Source organism: Onthophagus taurus, chromosome 6 (assembly GCF_036711975.1).
Source record: "Onthophagus taurus isolate NC chromosome 6, IU_Otau_3.0, whole genome shotgun sequence".
NCBI lineage: Eukaryota > Metazoa > Arthropoda > Insecta > Coleoptera > Scarabaeidae > Onthophagus > Onthophagus taurus.
The window spans coordinates 31,833,036-31,851,385 of record NC_091971.1 but is presented as its reverse complement, the minus strand read 5'-3'; positions in this window follow the sequence as shown (position 1 = coordinate 31,851,385).

Genomic DNA, 18,350 nt, shown 5'->3' with positions numbered 1-18,350 from the left:
GAAAATTTGGTTCTAGGCAACTCTTCTTTTTCGAATTGCTCCATCGTGTTCAATATTTATAAAAACAATGATAAATAAATAAAAAGAATGATTTTTGTTAATTTTGTTCATCTTTATTATTTTCCTAGAAATATAATGAATTAAGTTCACCCGTCAAGGATTAATAAATAAGCAAATGATATGGCAACATTGCGATACTTGTAACCATGAAAACAATTTCATCTTACGTTATTGCTAGTGGGAAAACAATATTGTTTTCATTACGGCATTACAACTTTAAGAACTTTGTAGTAGGTAAATCCTTCATTTTTTTCCAATTGAATATGTTGCGGGAATAATTAGAATAATCCTGCAGCAGTACATTTACAATTTTCATTAAACTTTATATTTTGAAATTTTAACTTAAATTTAATCTCGAAATGTAAGGTTCATCCCCCTTCAAATGATCAACACGTTGCAAGTATGGCCAATGTACGTTTACCCCCTTTCTGGGTATCCAAGCCAGAGACTAAAATTCATCGTCATACAACATCACTGATGCAATTTGTTTTAAAAAAAAAGAAAGACTGAACATCCAATTTATAAATTAACTATGAGATGACAATGTTTACAGAAAATCAACAACAGTTATCTGCACCTGTAAAAATTTCTGTAATAGATGTGGTTTACCCCAATACACGCAAAAACATCGGTCGGGGTTGGCTCAAGCAAGGCAATGATCCCAAGCACATATACAGGGATATCAAACTAGTTCGCGCAGCGTCGCGTGGCGGTAATGAACTGGTGCAGCCAGAGTCCGGATCTCAACATCATCGAACTGCTGTAGGATACTCTGGGACGCAAGTTGACGGGTATTCGGGACACTTCCGCCGACGAGAAGATCTAACATTATTTTTGTTGACATGGCTTTATAGCGTAGTTTCGTATTTGAATAAAAATAATTTTTTAATAACTCAAAGTTGAAACGGATTTTTCTACACAAGTCTATCTATTCTATCTACAGCGGTACAGTATAAAAAAGACAGATGGAATTCATTTAGCCTTCATAGACAATGCGCTGTTCGTAGCAACCAAGATGATAAGTGACACATAAATGGCACACCCCCTATTTTCAAACCAAAGCATTTTTCACGAGCAGAGTGATTGATTCTGTTGTTATGGCAGTAATAGGGAATTTTTTAGTGGATTTAGAAAACTACTAATGATTGCTATCAATGAAAGAAGAGGAGAGACTGCGTTTACATTCAATCTTGAAGGATTCTGCAACCAAATAAATGAATGTGTCTTGGACAATCCAATTGGAATGCACTGGCTTGTTAGTTTTTTATATAGTCTTGTATATAGTACATGTTGCGTATAACATAGGATTAATTTGCATGGAAGTAATATTGAAATGTCATGTGAAATACATTGCAAAAACTATGGTGAAAAAATTGTCTGGTTTCATAAAGCTTCAAAAAAGTTATGTGGGAAGAATGAAATTATAAAAAAACAAATAAATACGTGGATATTCAATAGAGGCAGAACTTATTTTAAAGGTAGAGTAGAACCGTTGACATGCACTTAACCTCACTTTTTTTGGCGCTCTGTCCGTAAGTTAATTGCGTTTGATTTTATTGTTATCATTGTTCATTTTTTGATTTATTGTACTTTTTGTAGATTTAATGTTCTGATGAAGGCCTAAATAAAGACCGAAAGCTAAACGTTATAAAAGGATAGTTTTCTTTTAATCCAGCGCTTTGGCTGCTATACCCGATATTAATTTCGTTACAATTGGCTTATTTTAAAGAATTAATTAATAATCAATCACTTTCCCAGTGTGTTAGACTGAACTAAACTAAATTTACCTTTTTTGCTTGGACACCGACCGCTCACACGATTATCGACACAACACCAAATCTCACATAGGGCGGCAATTATACTTACCGCTTCAGTGACTGGATCATATTATTTATGGAACACAAAATCTAGATTTTTTGATTTGATATGATTATCATGTGTTTACATATTGAGATGATTTACCTGGATTTGTAATTTTGATAGATTGGGAAATAAATATTATTACTATTATTATTAAAGCCGAAAACTGCCGGATACATGTATGTAGTTTTATGGAGAAAGTATCCGTACTTTTTTAACAAAATAGTCAAATATATTCTAGGTATCCGGTACTCGAATACTTTTTTCCTGTATTCCACCCAGTTCTGCCATCTAATTATTAAAGATATACCCTCTACTGATATTTTTTAGCATAATGAACCCCAATTATCGTACGAGTAAGAATCTGTAAATACACCTGACCAAATGAAAGCTGCAGGAAAGGAGGAGCATCGGCTTGCTAAGGATGCAGGAGATGTGGATGTAGTTGGTACGCCATGGATTACGGTCTACTGTGATGGTAGTTGAAGTATGCGGTCGTATGGGCAAAACTACAACTAGGTAAATCATAAACGTGTTTGTATTTCCTTTTGAATTGCAATTTTAAAGGGTGTGATAATAGGCAAAAGAACAGGAAAATTATTGTTCTTGGAAGTCCGGAACAAGTGTTGTTCCATTTGCGCTCGTGCATTAAACCAAAACAGTATAGTTGAGCACATTTGTTTCAAAAACTGGCAAGGGTTATTATCAGCTATGGAATCGTTGAAGGATTTTGCAAAAGTGTAGAATTATATGGAGTGATGTATTTAAAATTTATAGCTGATGAGATTCCAGTGTTTTTTATCAAATACGGCGAAAGGTGCCGTGTGGGTGTGCAGTTGAGAAAATCGAATGCACAAACCATTCAATAAAAAATTATGCAAAATCCTTGCATAAAATAAAGATGGACACCTCTATTAATTCGCAAGGGCGTGAATACATTACTGTCCCAATTATAAAATTGGTCGTGGTAAAGGTCATGTTATACGTTTCGAAGCAGAACTACCGAACACGATAAATCACGTGTTAAAAAATTACCATTTTTTTGTAATGGTGATTTCTGCAAAGCGAGTGGCGTTATAAACGTAGAAACGATAAACCGTTTGAAATGAACTGGAATTTTATATCACATAATTAGTATATATTCTTTCGACATACAGGTGATTGAAAAGTAGGCAGTAAAATTGAAATCCCGTATAGAGCAACTAATTTGAAAAACTGATTCTAAGTCACTTCGAACCTTCTGAAGAAAGTCGCAACATGGCATCCGAAACGTCAAACCTTTTATTAAAAGATGCACGGCAAAACCCGAAAGTTTCTAGTGTTAGTTCTAGTTTTAGTTCTAATCTTAGTTTAATTATAACAATTTGTACTAAAAAAATATAAACGGGAGATGGTGGGTAAGACCCTGGCTGAAAAAAACCCAAGGAAATTTGTCGTTAATTAAAAAAAGCTTTAAATTAACTGATCCAGAACAATTCAGAAAATTTCTGAGAATGGATGAATCTACTTTTAATTTTTTACTGTGCCGTGTTGGTCCAATAATTACAAAGCAGGATACCTTCATGAGACTGTCCATATCTGCTAAAGATAAGTTATTAATTACTTTAAGATTTCTGGCGACTGGTGAAAGTTATCGTAGCTTGATGTCATTTAGTCATTTAGAGTGTCTGAGTCTACAATATCTTTGTTCGTTCCAAAAGTTTGTAGAGCAATATATGATACATTGAGAGAAGACTACTTAAAGGTATAGTTCAATTGTTAAATATATAAGTATAGATTTTAGTGTCGATCTTTTCAGGTACCAACCGTCACTGCTGATTGGCTTAATATAGCCCAAGATTTTGAAAACCGCTGGAATATTCCCAACACTATTGGAGCACTGGATGGCAAACATATTGTGTTCAATGCTCCCAAATCAGCTGGCTCTGTTTATTTTAATTACAAAGGCACTCATAGTATTGTGCTTCTTGCTCTAGTTGACGCCAACTATATGTTCATATATTATACAACAAGACGATCGAAAATACTCGATAATACGAGACGTATTGCCTGAAACACCACGAGACCGAAGGTCGAGTGGTGTTTTTTAAGGCAATACGTCAAGATTCGAGTATTTTCGATTGTCGTGTTGTATATGGCTAGACTATTTCATGAATAAAAAATATACATATTTTTAGAATTTTTACATTTTTTTAATAAATTACATTGATTGTTATGGAAACATGCATGGATGTCTCGAAATTAATTAAATGTCAAACAAGCGATAATACAAAGGTTCGTATTACAGCGATAATACAAAGGTTCGTATTATCGTTCTCCATGGTTACGGCCAAATAACCGCTGAAATACTCGCAATTGACGGAAAATCGCGAATTCTTATTGGCTGTTAACGATATGAATGAAATAGTCAGATATATTGACGTTGGTACAAATGGTCGAGTATCTGATGGTGGAGTATTTGCCAATAGTTCACTATACCGAGCATTATTTAATGCAAATAATCCCCTTAATATACCTGAAAACAAATCATTACCTGGCCGAAATTTAGAAATTCCTCATGTTGTAGTGGCAGATGCAGCATTTCCACCGTCTACGAGAATTTTGTAACCATTTCCTATCCGTAACATGACAACAGAGCAACGAATATTCAATTATAGAGTGAATAGAGCTCGAAGAGTAGTTGAAAACGCTTTTGGGATTCTGGCCAATAGGTTCAGAATTCTTTTAAATCCCATGCCATTGAAGAACGTGGATTTCAGCAGCAGTTTTCGGTCAATGTGTGGGCCGGAGTTCTTGGTGATCATGTCATCGAACCGCATTTTCTTCCTCCTCGACTGAATGGTGAGACTTACAGACAATTTCTAGATGACACATTGCCTGGTCTGTTAGAATATGTACTACTAGCAACCAGAAATGGCATGTAGTTTATGCACGACGGGGCACCTGCTCATTTTAGTCTTGCTGTTCGCCAACATCTTAATTACACTTTTGCTCAGCGATGGATAGGTCGGGAAGGACCTCAGCCGTGGCCACCACGATCTCCAAACCTTAATCCGCTGGAATATTTCTTTTGGGGACATCTGAAATCGCTTGTTTATGCAACGCCAGTTGAAGATGTACATGATTTAAGAAACAGAATTGTAAATTCTTGTAATGTCATACGCAACACTCCAGGAATTTTTGAACGTATGCGACAGTCGATGAGCAGAAGATTACATGCTTGTATTGAAAATCGCGGCTCTCATTTTGAGCATTGGATTTAATTAAAGTTTGATAAATAAAATATTATTATTATTGTACATTCAAATAAAAATGCACAAATAAATGTTTTTTTGAAGGTTATATTATTATTTCTTTTCTCAATTTTAACACCCTATATCTTGGAAACGAAGCATTTGCGGACCCATGTTCGTATGAACTTTTGTGCTTAAAATATAACAAGGAATCACCCCTTGAAATTAAAGTCATCACTTAAGTTACACCCTGTATATGAGGCTATGAGTGCAATAACGGACTAACCCACAAAAGTTTTAAAACCGTTTTTTTTTGCAAAATCGTAATCGCCACATCGGCATTTATCAGCTCCAGAGTGGATTAACTGACCTTTTGCTTTTTGTTACCAGATGGCAGCATTTAACCAGTTTTGACGTTTTATATTCGGTGGGAATACAGAGAAGCAAAGTGGATTAAGCGCAGTTAGTCCACTGTACTGCTAACAGCAGTTGTTTGTATACAGAGCTAAACATTATTCTGCAGATTATTTTTTTTCTCTATTTCTTTCTACAGATCCCTCAAAACCGGAGCCATTTGAGGATTCTGGATCAGAATATTTGCCCTCTGACGAAGAGTTTTCGGAAGCTAACATTAACGGGGATAGCGCAAATTTAGATAGAAGTATGAATATCAAAGAAGACGAACCAAAAAAGCGAGTCCGTAACCCTAAAAATTGGAAGAGAAATGTGAACAAAAGAAAAAAATGTGCTGGACAAGAATATAAGACCAAATCTGGTAAAACCGTTTTATCAAAAGATTTCCAGCCTTTCGACTGCACTTGTAAAAGTAAGTGCTCACTATTGATTCCAGCAGAACGTCAAATGGAGCTGCATAAAAATTTCTATGCCCTAGAAAGCTTCAACTTGCAAACAGCTTATTTGTTTGCCGTCGTTAAAGTTGTAAATAAACTACGTACATACACTAAAATCCCGGAATCTAAGGAGAACTAGGCTTTACTATTTGCCTGACGCGCATGGTGTGGAGCATAAAGTATGCAAATCTTTATTTCAAGCTGTTTTTCAAGTTTCCGCTGGTAGACTAGATAGACTACTAAAAAACAAATCATTTGGAACACCATGTGACAAACGCGGCAAACATCCGCCACACAACAAAACACTTGACGCAAAGAAAAACGAACTGAAGCAATTTATTGAAAAGTTTCCCTGCTATGAGTCTCATTATTCATTATTAATAGTAACTATTAATTTTTGTATAGTAGGTCATTTATGGCAAAAGTATGGCTTACAGAAAGGTGGAGGTGGACAGGTTGGGCAGCATTTTTAAGATATTTTTTTTTTAATATTTGATGTCTTCTTTTGTGTTGACTTTTCTAGCATTATTTGAGCACATTAACAATGTTCAGGGTTTGTGTACTTATAATATAATTTTGCTTATAGTATGTAGATTTTTTTTCATATAGAAGTGATTTGTAGATAGTGAGTATGTAAATCTGCATTTAACTAACACGTTGTTTTTAAAATTAAAATAATTGTAATAATATCAGGTTTCATCAGAACAACGCAATCAAATAGCAGAGCAAACTCTTAGACAATATGCTTGTGACACTTATGTACAGGAAAAAAAACATCGACTAACTGCTTCAAACTTTAGTAAAATTGTTTAAAGACACCAAACGACCAACTTCTCAAAATTTATTATATCGGTTACTTTATAATAAATATAATATATTATAATATACGTATAATACAGAGTCATCCACGACGACCGCCCATTAGAACTATATAGAGAACTAATTGAAGTGGGGGTTTGAAAATTTGCAAGCTTATAATGTTTGATGCGAGCTTTTTAACTAATATATTTTCAGGTTCCGGGTACTTGTGGTTACACCGGAAGTGGCGACAATTTTCATATTTCAAATAGATCCTGTATTTTATTATATTGTTGCAATCTTTGCTCAATTTTAGGCCAATTGTATGCTACATACCCTATACCTAAGTTGAGTCATTTTTGCGATATTAAATTCTTTTGAAAAAAGATGACAGCTGCCACGTTACTTTCAATAATTTATAAATCAGCTACTCTGACCGCCGGAAACAAACATTTTGTGTTGGGAATGTTGTGGTCAGTGATGCCAGATTTGGGGATTTGTCCCTAGTTGCAGGGAAAAATAATGGAATTTCAGAATAATAGGGATACATGGAATTTTATATCTTATATAGGGATTTTGAGAGCTTTTATTGTATATTTTATTATTTTGAGAGACAAATTAAATTTGCAAACTTCATTTGTAACATGCCATCACAAGTTTCTATGTTAAAAGTTTATACTAACGTATATATTATACTATGGTGAATTGCTTAGGAACAACATCACGAGGAGGTTTGAATGCAAACAATGTAAGGAACATCCTATGCAAATATTTTGTATCTAGTGTTGGAAGTGTTTCTTGGCAATGGTCTAAGATATAAGCTAACATTTGTACAACAGTGAACATGAAAATCTATATATTATATTTCATTATTATTACTATTACTATCTATTAAGTTAGTCCTATTATCTATTATTACTATCTAGGTTATTATTATTATCTATGAATATCTATGTGCATAACAGGAAATCAATGAAAAAAATAAATGAAACGTTCGCCATAGGTGGAGTCCAGTGTACCCAACAGTTTCTGGCGGTTCCCCGACTCAGCAACCCGTCCGTTTTTGGAGATCCCTGGTTCCGTGACCAAGAAGTGATCCTCGATTTTCAGCGAGGCTGTTTCCACTTCGGGAAAAAGGAGAGGACCACAATCTACTTTCGGTGGAGCAGACCCACTACGCTACTGTCCGCACTGAATAAAGGAATCCAAATATTTACGGATGGTGCTAAGAGTAAGGATAGTGTTGGTGCTGCGTTTGTTGTTTTTTGTGATGGTGTTGAAATTTATTTTGAAAAAATTAAATTAGGCGCGTTATGTGATAACTATCATGCGGAATTATTGGCAGTGAATAGTGCAATTAAATATGCTATTAAAGAAAAGTTAGATAAGCGTGAAATATATAGTGATAGTATTTCAGTATTAAAAGGCCTAAAGAACATAAGGAAATCATCCATTTTGCAAAAGCATACATGGAATTTGATTAAAGATTCAGGTAGTAATATTGATTTCTTTTGGATTAAGGGTCACTCTGGAATCAAAGGTAATGAAAGAGCGGATCAATTAGCTAAAGAAGCTTCGATCTGCGAAGATTTACAAATTGATTTAAATGTGATTTCTAAGAGATCAGTGAATAATAGGATTAGGAAATTTATGTTGAAAAAATGGCAAGATAGATGGGATAACTCAGTGACTGGGAGGTTGACTTATCAGTTTATACCTAGAGTTGGTAGGGTAGATAGATTTTTAAAACCCGAAACTGTAGAGTTAATTACTGGTCATGGCAATTTTGAGGAGTATTTAAATAGAATTGGAAAATTTGAATCTCCTTTGTGTATGTGCGGTAATGAAACTGGAACTTCCATGCATGTTTTATTTGAAGAAAGATGTAGATTGAAGGTATGGTTTGGCCGAATTTGGAAGAAGATATTAAACACATTGATAAGTGTGATGAGTGGTGGAAAAAATGAATGTGCTATGTGTTTTATTGATAAAAAATAAATAAAATTAAAGTCTAATAATTAAATAAATAATTAAATAAAAAAGCCCTAAAAAAATTATATATAAAATAAAAAACACAAAAATATTAATTTATTAGTTTGCTAATTAGTTTTTGGAGTATTTTTAAAAGCGTTGCTTAGTTTAATAATTTTGTTTTGAGTATTTTAGTTGCTTTAAAATCAACGCTTATGGGAGGGAAAGGGTAGGTAGAGAAAGTCGTTGGTAAATTGTATTTATCAATCAATCAATTAGATTAAATTTTTATGGAATGAAATTTGTTCTTAGTAAATATATAGGTGTAGTACCTTTTGGTGGAGCACCTTAAGATTTAATTTTTATTAATTTATCTTTAAATGATATACAGTGTGTCCCCGGATAGGTGAAACGACTCTTATAAAAGGTAAAAATTTTTCGATATTGATTGTAATTTTTTAGGGTTTAGCCGTGCTTGGTTAAAGACTAATTTTGAACATATTTTTAATTTTTAAAAAACAAGTGAGCCTTGACTGTGAAAGAAAAACTTTTTTGTGGTAGGTAAAGTACCTTTTCTGTTTACAGTACGTGAAAGTGTTACTAAGAAGATTTGTTCAGAATGAAAAACTATGGCCATATACAAATTTTCGGAATGATGGGCCTACTTTGATAAAAATCCATATCAAACAATTTTATTTCTAACAAAGACTGCCATGGAAAAACAAAATTGCTTTCGTGTTTATGTTAATCTGTTTAATCGAGACCATTTTGTTCGGTGCACAGACATTTTGTGAATTAATTCTAGGCGGGCAGATTAAATTCGATACAATTATATTGAGATGTGAGGGCACCAGAGCCAACTTTAACTTTAAAATTGTAACTATCTAAATAGTATCTGTGTTATTATAGCTGTTTTACACACATCGATTTATTGTCAATTGCTTCAATTTTTGTATTTTACACGTACCGATTATTTCTACGACGATTTGATATATTTTTTTTTACGTTGGTCACTATGCATGGTGACATTTGACGTAGATGTGCGTAGATGACATTTTATTTACTAGACGAGAAGTAAAGAAATACATATACGCAAAATGGTTAAATACACTTTTTCAAGAAGTGAAGTAAAAAGCTTGATTTCTTTGTAGGAACAAATACCATATTTGTACTTAGTTAAAAATGAAAATTATAAAAATCGTGAAAAACGCGAAAGAAATTTTACAAAAATAACAGAAGATTTAAAAAAAATTTGTTATATTCCCTCTTTAAATATTGAAGATGTAAAGAATAAAATTTCGAATTTACGCACGCAATTTGGCAGTGAACAAACAAAAATTAAAAAATCAGCATCGAGTGGTACAGGTACGGACTCTATTTATAAACCAACCTGGTGGTGTTATGAACATTTGATGTTCTTAAGTGAAAGTATGCCAATTCGTGAAGGGGAATCAAACTTAATTTACAATGAACAAACAACAACATCTCAAGAAGTAGACCCAGATGGCCAGGATATAGAAATAGAGACATTGATTGATGGTTCGATAGAGGAAGAACATGCAGATATTAACTTGCACGGAACCAGATCAAGTTCAAGCTTTTCTGAACATTCTCAAAGACAAAATTCTAGGAAGTGATCTAAGAAGTGATGATTGCAGTTCTATATTAGAGAAAGCAACAGATATGTTGAACAAATATCAAACGGAAGAAGCTGATGATTTAGAAATATTTGGACAGTAATATTTTTTTTTTGCTTTAATATCTTTAATTTATATAACTATTTGTTTTCTAGATCAATAGCAGCTGATATGAGAAAAATTAGAAATAACAGAACTATTAATAAATTAAAGAGACAAATACACAATATTATATTTGATGCATTAGATGAAGAAATAGAATAAAAATTTCATATTTTGATATTATTTTATTTGAATAAGTATTATTTATCCATTTGCCATGGAACACATCCTTCATTATTAAAATATAACATAAACTCATCCCGTATAGCTCTAACTTGTGTTGAATATCGATTTCCCCCTTGATGAGAAAGACCATTTTGAAAAACCATGTTTTCACTTTGTTGTTCATTATATGTTTCTTTCATTTCTTTTCGTAAAAAATTGTGTAAAACACAACAAGCCAACGTAATAACTTGTACTTTTTCGGGGCTTAAATTTATTGTATTTAAAAGAATTCTGAACCTATTGGCCAGAATCCCAAAAGCGTTTTCAACTACTCTTCGAGCTCTACTCACTCTATAATTGAATATTCGTTGCTCTGTTGTCATGTTACGGATAGGAAATGGTTTCAAAATTCTCGTAGACAGTGGAAATGCTGCATCTGCCACTACAACATGAGGAATTTCTAAATTTCGGCCAGGGAATGATTTGTTTTCAGGTATATTAAGGGGATTATTTGCATTAAATAATGCTCGGTATAGTGAACTATTGGCAAATACTCCACCATCAGATACTCGACCATTTGTACCAACGTCAATATATCTGAACATATAGTTGGCGTCAACTAGAGCAAGAAGCACAATACTATGAGTGCCTTTGTAATTAAAATAAACAGAGCCAGCTGATTTGGGAGCATTGAACACAATATGTTTGCCATCCAGTGCTCCAATAGTGTTGGGAATATTCCAGCGGTTTTCAAAATCTGGGGCTATATTAAGCCAATCAGCAGTGACGGTTGGTACCTGAAAAGATCGACACTAAAATCTATAATTATATATTTAACAATTGAACTATAACTTTAAGTAGTCTTCTCTCAATGTATCATATATTGCTCTACAAACTTTTGGAACGAACAAAGATATTGTAGACTCAGACACTCTAAATGAGTACATCAAGCTACGATAACTTTCACCAGTCGCCAGTAATCTTAAAGTAATTAATAACTTATCTTTAGCAGATATGGACAGTCTCATGAAGGTATCCTGCTTTGTAATTATTGGACCAACACGGCACAATAAAAAATTAAAAGTAGATTCATCCATTCTCAGAAACTTTCTGAATTGTTCTGGATCAGTTAATTTAAAGCTTTTTTTAATTAACGACAAATTTCCTTGGGTTTTTTTCAGCCAGGGTCTTACCCACCATCTCCGGTTTATATTTTTTTTAGTACAAATTGTTATAATTAAACTTATCATTACTTTTTTATGGCATTCACTCTTTTTTTCTTGGTAGTTAAAGATTTAATTCTCACCATTTTTTTATGAAAACAAAATCTATTATCAAACTGTTAAACTGTAAACCAGGTAATCAAACATAATAATTGGGAATATCAAAAGTTACTAAAAAAAACCCTAAAAAATTGACGAAAAATAGAACTTGTTCTATCGACCATCAATTTATTGGTCAATCTGAAATTGACCAATTGTATCTGTATTACACATAACAATAAATTGAAGGTCGCAAAATTGGTCAAAAAATTGATGTGTGTAAAACCGTCATAAATAATATATTTTGATGCACATATTTGTTACAGTGACTGAAAAGCTGATAAGTCAACGTTGTATCAAGATTATTGTACAGCGTCTGTCATAACGAGCTGAGTCTATATTGTTAGAGAATAACCGAAAGAAGTGAGAGAGATAAAAGATTTATCTGGAGACACGTACGTGCGTGTTGTTGTCTGGCTGTGCACCGACCGGCAGTTGCCGTTGGAATTAATGTTAAAAGAGTTACGTCGAATAAGAATGGGGCTGGGCTGTTTTCATAGAATGTAAAAACAAATCCGATGTGGACAAATTAAAATTGGCAGTAACAGAGAAAGTAGGAAAAACAGAGATTAGGGAGATTAAAAAATTTAAACCACGTATGGTTATTTTCGGAATAAATCATAATTGACGGAGAATAATATTGTAAAATGTTTGTTTAAACAATACGAAATCATAAGAGATAACTATCAGGATACAAAAGATTTTAACCTTTCGCTACACGCACCGGACTGTCAGTCCGGATTTTAAGCGCCATCTATTAGTGTTATTTCGAACTTGCCCTGACCATAAATATTTTGATGAATTTCTTTCTTACCGACATTTTGTTATCTGTCAATGTATCGTTAATGTCAAGTGTTGAGTTTGGTTTCTATTTCAAAATCGGTTATTTCGAAAACATGAGTTATAACGAAGAAAGGAACAAAAACTTATTGTTCAATACTGAGGAGGAAGAGGATGAAAACCTATTATTGGACAACAACGTTTCAGAATATGAAGATGAAGAAGATGAAAATGAAGAAGACGATTTGAAGGAGAGAAGCGATAATTCGGACACTGAACAAGATATTTGTTCAGCAATCTTCATCAACAAGATGATGAAGATTGCTTCGCTTCTTCAGAAGGTTTATCGGGAGAAAATAATAATTTTTTTACTTTAAAAAATGGCATGTTATCAAAATGGAAAAAAAAATATGTCCAAATAAAAAAAAGGAAGGGTTAAAAATGCATTTACCTGGTCCGAAAAGTTCTACAGCGAATTTGAATCAGGCAAGTGATATTTGGAGCTATTTTTTTAATGTCGATATGCTAAACAAGATTGTTATGTACACAAATAAACACATAGATACTGTGTCGCATAATTATTCCCGTGAAAGAGATGCCAATCACACTAATTATATAGAATTGAAAGCTCTATTCGGGTTGATCTACTTGGCAGGAGTACCAAGAGCAAATCGTTTAAATATCAGGGAATTATTTAGTACCCAGGGAACAGGCGGACCTGAAATATTTCAAATGGTTATGTCCATCAACCGATTTTCATTTTTGTTGAAAAACTTGCGATTTGATGATTGTGAAACCCGTGATGAACGCAGAAAATTTGATAAACTGGCTCCAATTCGGGAAATATTTGACAAATTTGTTGAGAATTGCAAAAACGCGTATACTCCCTCTCAGCAGATGACAGTAGATGAAAAGTTGGAAGGTTTTCGTGGACGTTGTGGGTTTAAGCAATATATGCCGAGTAAACCGAATAAGTATGGCATCATAATTTTTGCACTAGTTGATTCAAAGCGGTTTTTTATAACGAATTTAGAGGTGTATACTGGCAAGCAACCGAATTTTGGCAAGTACGATGTCAGTAACTCCCCAATAGCTCTTGTACAGAGACTTTGTGAACCAATAAACGGTAGTGGTAGACACATAACTACTGACAATTGGTTTACAAGCATAGAGTTATTGGAAGCTCTACAGCAAAAAAATTTAACCTTGTTAGGCACCATTCGGAAAAATAGAAAAGGATTGCCACAAGAATTCATACATCCAGACAAATCCAGGCCAGTAGGATCTAGTTTATTTGGTTACAGTGAAAACGCGACTCAGGTGTCGTATAAGCCAAAAAAAAATAAAAATGTTTTGTTGATCTCAAGTAGATACCACCATGATAACAGCATTGATGAAAACACCGTGAAGCCCATTATAATTATGGACTACAATAGCACTAAAGGTGGAGTCGACACAGTTGATAAACTTTGTGCTACTTACAACTGTGCAAGAAACACTCGAAGGTGGCCAATGGTGATTTTTTATTCATTGTTAAACATTGGAGCCATTAATGCAATGGTTCTCTTTAATTTCAATGATAAAAATAAAAAACAGTCTAGAAGAGAATTTCTTCGAGGGTTGGTCATGGAATTAATGAATGACCATCTACGAGTACGCATCCAAATACAAAACATACCCGTACGATTGAAAGCTGGCATCAAGCAGTTTTTAAAAGAACGAGAACCATCAGAACCAGGGACAGCAGTAGTTGCAAATACAATAAAAATGGACCAACGAAATATTCGTGTAAAAACTGCAACAAGTTTATGTGCTTAGAACATGCATTGTTTTTGTGTGAAGAGTGTTTGAATGATTTTTAGAAGAAAATCATACTTTTCTGTTTATTGACTTATTGTTTTTTATTTATGTATTTATCGTTCAATTAGTTATTTTTCTTTGAAAAATATTTTAAGAATAAAAAATACTTAATAATAATAATTTAATAATATTTTTTTTCGTTTTTAAAAATAAAAAGAATTAAATTGTTTTTCTTAACATAATTTTTTATTTCGTATCTCTTATTTATTTTCCGAACCCGGACTCACAGTCCGTTGCGTGTACTCGCGCGAACAAAAAAAGCGCGTGTACTGGAAGGTTAAGAAAGAAATTAGAATTAAAAGAATATTTAAAGAAAAAGAAAACAAATTTACTAAAAATGTAGTTGTAGAAGTTACGAGTAAGTTGAGATTAATCATTAAGGATGGCTTAAAGGTAGGATGGAATCGATGCAAAGTGGAGGATAAGTCAATCTTACACTATTTCAAATGCTTAACAATTGGTCATAAATCAGAGAATTGCAAAGATATCCAATTTTGTAAAAGTTGCGGTGGGTAACATGATGTTAGAAAATGTAATTCAAAAGAAAAGAAATGTATTGTGTGTATAAGAAACAAGATTTCAGGGGATATTAAGCACAGTTGTTTTTCAAAGGAGTGTTTATCGTTAAAGAAATATTTAATTGATTTTAATAAAAAAATAGATTATGAATAGTGAATTAATTCAAATAAATTCTGTTCAAATTAATTTAGAAAGTGGAAAAAATTCTACATTTAGTTTAATGGAATATATTTCTAGAAATAATATTCATGTAGTTTTTCTGCAAGAACCTTGGGTTGTAAAGGAAGAACTATATGGTATTAGTAGGAAATATAAAATTTTTAATGGTTTTCCGGTGGATAATAAACCAATACGTAGTGCTAATATTACTAGGAGATATAATACTAGTAAAGCAAATTAGATAACATTTGAAGAAGAATTGACTTTGGAATTAGTTGGTTTTAAAGAAAGATTAAAAAATATTGTTTCTGACAAAAAAGAATTTAATGCTTTAGTTACAAATTTTAATGATAGTTTAATTAGATGTTGTGATAAGTGTTTTAATAAAAAGAAGTGTTTTAAAAAGTGGGTACCATGGTGGACCTCGGAATTAAGTGAATTAAGAAAGGAGACAAATAATTTAAGAAGAAGATTTCAAAGAAGTAGTTTAATTGAAGAAAGGGAAATAAGAAAATTGGGATATAATAGAAAATGTAATATTTACAAAAGTAAATTAGAAGAATCAAGAATAGAAAAATGGAGAGAATTTTGTTCCAAATGGGGGAATAAAGATCCTTGGGGTTTAGCTTATCAAGTTGTCAGAGGTAAAAGATCTACAACTAAAAATATTTCAGCAGTTAGGAAAAACAATGGTGCCTTTTACTTCTAATTTAGAGGAAACGTCTATGGAATTTTTGGTTAACTTTTTCCTAGAAATAATGAGGTTACTGAAAACAATTATCATAAGATCATTAGAAATAGATATAAACTAATACTCTAATGAATATGATGATTTGAATTTTCATCCTAAGGAGATAAGAAGATCAATAACTTCTCGGGATAAAAAAAAAGCACCGGGTTTGGATGGTATTTCTGCTGATATTTTGGAATATGTTTATAATTATGATCCTGATTTGATAAATTTATTATTTAATAAAATTTAGGTGTTTTTCCTAAATGCTGGAAAAAGCAACTGGTAAAAACTATACCAAAGCCTGGTAAAAAAGATGTTGCTGATGTTAAAACCTATAGACCTATTAGTCTTCTTTCAGTTATAAGTAAAACTCTGGATAGTTTAATTATTAATCGTATTGAACATCACTTTAGGATTAATAATAAATTGTGTGATAGGCAATTTGGTTTTGTTAAAGGTAAAAGCACAATTGATGCTCTAAATTATAAATTATGTATTGAATTTTATTAAAACTTCAAAAAATGAAAATTGTTATTGTCTAGTAATTTTATTGGATATTTCTGGGGCTTTTAATCACGCGTGGTGGCCTCTACTTTTAGATCAGTTAGCTAGGAAATATTGCCCACAAAATGTGTTTAATATTATGTCTTATTTTTCAGATAGGGAGGCAATTATTGATGAGCGAGGTATTACTATAAATTATAATATTGATAGAGGTTGTCCACAGTGGTGAAGATCTGGCCCGGGTTATTAATGTATGATTACATTTTTGATATTAAATTTCCGGTAGGTTGTGAAGTTGTGTTTTTTGTTGATGACACAACACTTTTGGTTAAAAGTAAACAATACAAAAATATTTCAAAATTAGCGAATATCGCGTTAGAAAATTTAAACATTTGGAGTGGTAATTGTAAATTAAAATTTAATGCTTCTAAATCGGAAGCTATTTTCTTTGGAAAACAAAATCAAAGATATCCGAATATTTTACTAGATGGTAATAAAATTGTTTGTAAAAATGTTGTTAGGTATTTAGGTGTTTATTTAGATACTAAATTAAATTTTAAATATCATTTAGATTTTGTAACAAAAAAGGGTAGACAAATTTCAAATAAGATAGGTGCTGCAGCAAAAATTTCATAGGGGTTTCAATGGCAAAGCAGCGTCAGTTATTTATAAAGGTGCTGTCGAGCCATGTATGTTTTATGCTGCATCAATTTGGGAAAACAAAATTAAAGATATTAAAAGTAGAAATAAATTAATAAGCGTCCAGACAGTGTTAGATGATGCTTTTGGTGTTTTATCAGGGCTTTTACCAGTAGATTTCAGATTCAAAGAAATTGCACGTTGGCAAAATTTGTATAATTTAAATGATCAGGATCTAAGGTTATTTACTGGAGTAGATCTCAACCAACATACGATAGAGAAGGAAGCTAAATTCTTAACGGAGATACATCCCGCGAAGGGGAATATTATGGATTTTTAGACAAGGAAAAATGTTTTAAATAAAGGAATCCAAATTTTTACGGATGGTGCGAAGAGTAAAGATAGTGTAGGTGCTGCGTTTGTTGTTTTTTGTGATGGTGTTGAAATTTACTTTGAGAAAATTAAATTAGGTGAGTTGTGCGATAATTACCATGCCGAGTTAATGGCTATGAACCGTGCAATTAAGTATGTTATCAAAGAAAAGATTGGTAAATGTGAAATATATTGTGATAGTATTTCCGTAATAAAAGGGCTTAAGAACATGAGAAAACCATCTATGTTACAAAGAAATACTTGGAACATGATTAAAGATTCAGTTAGCAACATAGATTTCTTTTGGATTAAGGGTCACTCTGGAATCAAGGGTAATAAAAGAGCGGATCAATTGGCTAACTACGAAGACTTACAAATGGATTTAAATGTGATTTCTAAGAGATCAGCAGTGAAAAGTAGGATTAGGAAATTTAAGTTGAAAAAATGGCAAGATAGATGGGATAACTCAGTGACCGGGAGGTTGACTTATCAGTATATACCAAGAGTTGGTAGGGTTTGTAGGTTTTTAAAACCCGAAACTGTAGAGTTAATTACTGGTCATGGCAATTTTGAGGAGTATTTGAATAGAATTGGAAAATTTGAATCTCCTTTGTGTATGTGTATAAAAAATCAAAATTAAAAAAAAAATTATTTATTAGTTATTGCTACTTAGTTTTTGAGTAATTTTTAAAAGCGTTGCATAGCTTTATAATTTTTATTGAGTACTTTAGTTGCTTAAAAATCTACACTTATGGGAGGGAAAGGGGTGGTTGAGAAAGTCGTTG